This window comes from Arachis hypogaea, chromosome 1 (genome assembly GCF_003086295.3).
Source record: "Arachis hypogaea cultivar Tifrunner chromosome 1, arahy.Tifrunner.gnm2.J5K5, whole genome shotgun sequence".
Classification (NCBI taxonomy): domain Eukaryota; kingdom Viridiplantae; phylum Streptophyta; class Magnoliopsida; order Fabales; family Fabaceae; genus Arachis; species Arachis hypogaea.
In genome coordinates this window covers 37,111,908-37,117,907 of record NC_092036.1, presented here as the reverse complement: position 1 = coordinate 37,117,907, position 6,000 = coordinate 37,111,908, and the positions used below count along the sequence as shown (strand labels likewise).

Genomic DNA, 6,000 nt, shown 5'->3' with positions numbered 1-6,000 from the left:
TTGATTTATATCTTTTTCTAAAATTAATCCAGTTACTATTCATATGCCTAATGGTTCTAAAGTTTCTTCATGATGTTCTTTACCTACCCCACTTTAATTTTAATATTATTTCTATTTCAAAAATAACTTCAATGATCAATTGCCAACTTACTTTTTCACGCTTTTCTTATTTTTTACAGGACAACAATTTGAAGATTATTGGTTTGGATAGCATGAGAGAAGGGTTGTATGTCCTTGAAACCTCCATCACAACAAATAATCCATTTCCTACTCATACAATAAACACCACTCATTCAACACCCATTACATTAGCTTTATTAAAACTTAGAGAAAATGAAAGTTTCTTTTGCTTAAAAAAATGGCAAACATCACAATGCTCATCATGAAGCATAGAAATAAAGAAAAATTATCTATGTAAAAATTTTAATCTTTGTCCAAAAAATGTCCTAAACAAAAAGGCATAAATTTGAATTATTGCATTTTGATATATGGGGCCTGTTTTGACAAAATTCAATCCATAATCATAAATACTTTTCAGCTATTGTTGATGGTTTTAGCCGTTTTACTTGGGTAATTTTATTGCCATAAAAAAGTGAAGTACAAAATCATGTCAAGAATTTTATTGAATTAGTCAAAACGCAATTTAACTCCAAAGTTAAGTATATACGTTCCGACAATGAACTGGAATTTCTCTTACATGATTTTTTTTTTCAAAGAGCATAATTCATCAACGTAGTTGTGTTGAAACACCCAAACAAAATAGGAGAGAGGAACATAAGCACCAACATATTTTAAATGTGGCTCATGCTCTCATGTTTCAATCTAATTTACCTCTATCATTTTGGTCCTATGCTATCAATCATGCAGTTTATCTAATTAACAGAGTCCCTTCTTCTATAAATAATTTTAAAACTACTTTTGAAATTTTATTTAATAAATTTTCTAACTATAATGATATAAAGATTTTTGGTTTCTTATGCTATGTATCAATTTTCATGGCTAATTATTCTAAATTTGATCCAAGGACAAAAAAAGCTATTTTTCTTGGTTTTAAAAATAGAATTAAAGGGTACATTGTTTACACTTTGGAAAATAAAAAGTTTGAAATGTCCATAAACATTATTTTCTTTGAAATGGTAATGCCTTTTGCCACTAATACTAAATTAGTTTTAAACATACCAAACTTACACATGTCCAAAACAAAACAATTTCATGAAACACAAACTGAACAACCCATTTCTCTTCCCATTGGGCCTGAACCATTACCCATTGACTCACCCATACTTCATCATCAACCTAATACACTTCAGTTCATCTCTTCCCCTCCTTCACAATCCTTAACCTCATCTCCTGCTTATCAATCAGACGTAATTTCTGCTACACCGTCCTCAACCATTCATCTACGATCCGTCAAAGACATTCCCCCAATCATCTCGCTGACTACATTTGTGGCTCTTCTCTCACTACTCCAACTCCACCATCTTCAACTTGTAGGTATCCTATTTCTTCTGTTTTGTCTCTGACCTCTCTTTTTCCTTCTCATCAGAAATTCATTTTATCCTTGCATTCTGAAATTGAGGCAAAGTCTTTTTAAGATGCCAATAAATATTCTCATTGACGTAGTGTTATGAAAGCTGAACTTGTTGCTCTAGATTTGAACCAAACTTGGTGTAAAACCCATTGGTTGTAGATGGATTTATTAGATCAAGCATCGCCCTGATGGTTCCGTGGAACGCTATAAGGCTCGTTTTGTAGCAAAAGGCCTCACACAGACAGAAAGGGTGGATTTCTTGGAGAGGTGGTCTATCCATCAACTAGATGTTAACAAATGCTATTTTGCACGAAGATTTATTTGAAGATGTATACATGACCTTGCCTCCTAGAATCAGTTCTAGTCATCCAAATCAGTGTTGTAAACTACTGAATCACTATATGGTTTGCGCCAATTAAGTCGAATATGGTATAAAAAATTATCCAAACTTTTAATTTCTTGTGAGTACCAGTAGGCTCTCTCTGATTACAGTCTTTTTGTCAAATTTATTAGTACTGAAGTTCCTGTCTTATTAGTGTATGTTGATAATATTATTCTCACTAGTAATTCTATTTCTGAAATGGCTACCATTAAATCTATTTTAAATCAGCATTTCAAAATCAAAGATTTGGGTATTCTTAAATATTTTTTGGGTATTGAAGTTGCTCATTCTGCTAAAGAAATTTTTTTATCTCAAAGAAAGTATTGTGTTGATTTATTGGAAGATTCTAGTTTGTTGGGTGTGCTAAACCAGCATCTGTTCTCATGGACAGTTCTACAAAAATTGTAGCAGGACAGTAGCCCTTTGCTTCCTGATCTTTTAATTTATCGTCGTCTTGTTGGTAGCCTCCTCTACCTTACTACTACCCGGCCTGACATTACATATGTGCGGATTCAATGATTCTGAAATACTTGAAGTCTAATCCAGGCAGAGGTCTTTTCTTTCCCGTGACTCTTCTGTTCATATGTGCGGATTCAATGATTCTAATGGGGCGGGTTGTCCAAATACTCGTCGTTCTTTAACTGGTTATTGTTTTTCTTTGGGAAAGTCATTGATCTATTGGAAAACAAAGAAACAATCCACTGTTGCCAGGTCTTCAATAGAAGCAGAATATAGGGCTCTTGCAAACACCACCTATGAGCTCGAATGGTTGATCAATATGCTGCATTTTCTCCAACTGATGGCACTCCTATTCTTTTTTGCGATAATCAGAGCGCTCTACAGATTGCAGCAAATCCTATTTTTCATAGGCGAACTAAACACTTGGAAGTTGATTGTCATGTGGTTCGTCTAAAGGCTCAAGCTAGAATGATAAAATTTCTTCCTGTCTCTTCTTCAGGACAATTGGCTGACATCTTACTAAGCCATTGTCTCCTCATCTCTTTTATCTTAATCTCTGAAAATTAGGAGGTCTTTATATTTTTCATCCTTTAACTTATGGGAACGTATTAGAACAATAATAAGTAATTGTATTAGAGTAATGATAAGTAGTTGAGAGTTAGTAATTGGTAGCTAAATATTTATGAGATTACTTTGAAAGATCCTTATAAATAGCATGACTTTTTATCATATAAATAACAATTTTAATGCATATCTCCTATTTTTTTATCTCTATTTTTTTTGTTAAGTCTTCTCACTCCTTGGAAGACACTAGTTACTTCAAAGAAGTATGGTGGCAATTCTTATCCAATAAGGATAAATTATTGGTTCCTCACATGTTTAGAAAGCCATTATTCTTGCTGCATCCAAGCTCAGAATTAAAAGGTTTTAGTTGGAACATTGGGACTATCACAAATTCCTTTTGGTTCTCTCCTTGGATGATCTTCAAATGGATTTTGTTCATATTTCTGACACAAATCTTCGAATATGTGATCTTATTATGAACAACTCTTGGCATTTACAATACATCTTCTCTCTTTTATCTCAGAAGGAATTGAAATTAGACGTTGATTCCTATGACCCTTGGGTGCATGGTGAGGCCAGCAGGGTGGTTTTGGCTAGGCTCTTCCGCCAGCAAATACAAGGCTAAAGAGGGATATGAGTGGCTCCTGAGAACGTAAGGCTATTGTTTTGGCTATGTCTCCATGAAGCTCTTCCATCTCGGGATTGAAGAATACCAACAGATTTGGCTATGTTGCTTGAGCATGGAGCAAGTTTTATTGATTTGTGAGAAACTGATTCGGTTGAGGCCCTTCAACGTGGTTAATCCTTGTGAGTCAGCTCTTCTTCACAAAATTTTCGAGTTAAAGAATTGCAGGAGTGTGTCAATTCGCTTTGCCATTATCCATAGAGATACAAACAAAGTTGCAAATTTTTTGGCAAAGAAGGGAGCACTGGGACGTGCCACCTCAAGAGTGAGAAGAGTATGGCACAAGTTCATTAGTTCATTTCAAAATGATGGCAAAGATGGAAATTGGTAAAATGAAAATAAACCACGTGACCGAAATTCGCCTGCACTTCACATAAAGAACGAACCTTCACAGAAGCTCACACTATGACCCCAAATGAGTATAATAAAGTTTTGCTTAATAATAAATCACCATCACCAAATTATTCTAAACCCACGAATGCAGAATCCTAAAATTCCATTGACTATTGACTATTGATACTTGCAAATTGACCCATCCAGGTTCATGAACCTACAATCTTATAAATACATCTTCATTCATATCCTCCTAAGTTCGTAAAATTGGAAAACTAGAATTTTATACGACTATTTGAAAACAAAATTAGCTGTATTCGTACCTCGTCTATTATATATTATTAATTTTATTATTAAAATTTGTTATTTTTTATTATATTTAAAATCAAATCTTTTTTTATAAAATTAAAGAATTTTTTATTTTTTTATTTTTCACCCACTTTATCTCTCTTATATATCATTATTATTAATTACAAATTTGCCAATCAAAATATATAATATAACATTCTCTAATTACAATTAAAATTAAATTCAAAATATAATTATATTATATTACTAACTTAACAACCAAAATGTATCACATGATATTTTTTATTAAAATTAAGATAAAATATTTTCTTCTAAAATTAATAAACTCATTTCTTCCATCCTCTTATTTATCTCTCTCTCCTTTTCTATTTCTCTCAACCCCTTTTCACTCTATATATAACTCATAATTTATATTTTATATTACTAATTTAACAAAATAAATTGTGTTATGAGATTTTTTTATTACAATTAAAATAATTTTTTCTCCAAAATTAACAAACTCCTTCATTCCTTCTTCTTCTTTGTCTTTCTCTCTCTTTTCTCTCTCATTCTCTATCTTTCTACTTTTCTATTCTACAAAAAATAAAATTAATAAAATAATATAATTTAAATAAATTCAAAAAATTATAAAAAAGTATTAAATTTATAGTTAAATATAATTAAAAGATGATTTTGTAATATTATTCACATAAAATATTTATTATATACAAATTTTTTTGACTTTTTAGTTTTAATTTTTCATCGCTTATCTTTTTAATCTATATTTTCACTTCTCTTCCTTCAAATTTTTATTACATATAATTTGAAGAGAATACTGATATTGTGATTAATAATTAGAATTAAGATTTAAATGTTTTAAAAAATGAGTTAATTTTATAACTATCAATATAAATTTTTTTATACTAATATCTTATTATATATATATATATAATTATTTTTAAATGACAAGCATGAAAATTAATTATTTTTATTTGTGTACCAGACATAATATTTAATCAAATATAAAAGTATACACATTAAATTTGTTCAAGTTTTGGATAATGAATATTAAAATTAATTATTAGTAAAAAATTAAACACTTCCGTGTGAAAAAAACTGAAATGTTTATTATTTAATTTTTTTTATCTACGGAGACCCTAGTCTTCTTAGTCGACAAAAATTTTTATCCTCTATGACCTTTTTATAAAAATAATTTAATTCTATAAATTTTTTCTGCTATAATCTATAATATCAGGTCAAAGTCAACATAGTTTTAAAAAATTTATATTTCCATAATGATATTACGAGCAAAAATACTAGTTTCAACTAAAAATAAATCATGATTAATTATAATTTTGACCAAAAGAAAATTTCTCATAAAATTTAATTTTAAACCACGATTAGAAATATATCATGATTTTAAATCACACTATGACTAAATAGGAAATTTTCATTCCTTTATCTCTCTTATTGTTTTTTCTATGTATTCAATTTTTAGGTTATTTTTTTATCATTGAAAAAATTTATTTAATTACTTAAGTTGCTAAGAACAGATTTTTTAGGATCTACAAAAAAAATCTATCTTTTTTATTGTTTCCGTTGTGGCTTCTATTTTTGGATTATTTTTCTTTATTATTTGGTATTAATTACTAATCATAGGTAAATTCTTATTTATCTACAAATTTTAGGATTCTAGTCTAATTTTTTTTATTTTCACTTATTTGTTTCTACAATTTTACTTTAAAGTTATATTCAGCA

General features: G+C 29.5%; 1 long non-coding RNA gene across 1 annotated transcript; it reads left to right on the top strand.

The window, feature by feature from the left end:
- The first annotated feature begins 1,201 nt into the window (after positions 1-1,201).
- Positions 1,202-1,986, top strand: LOC140183939 (uncharacterized). The gene is made up of 2 exons (XR_011880519.1): positions 1,202-1,494; positions 1,691-1,986. It is a non-coding gene; the product is annotated as an uncharacterized lncRNA (long non-coding RNA).
- Positions 1,987-6,000: the final 4,014 nt, after the last annotated feature.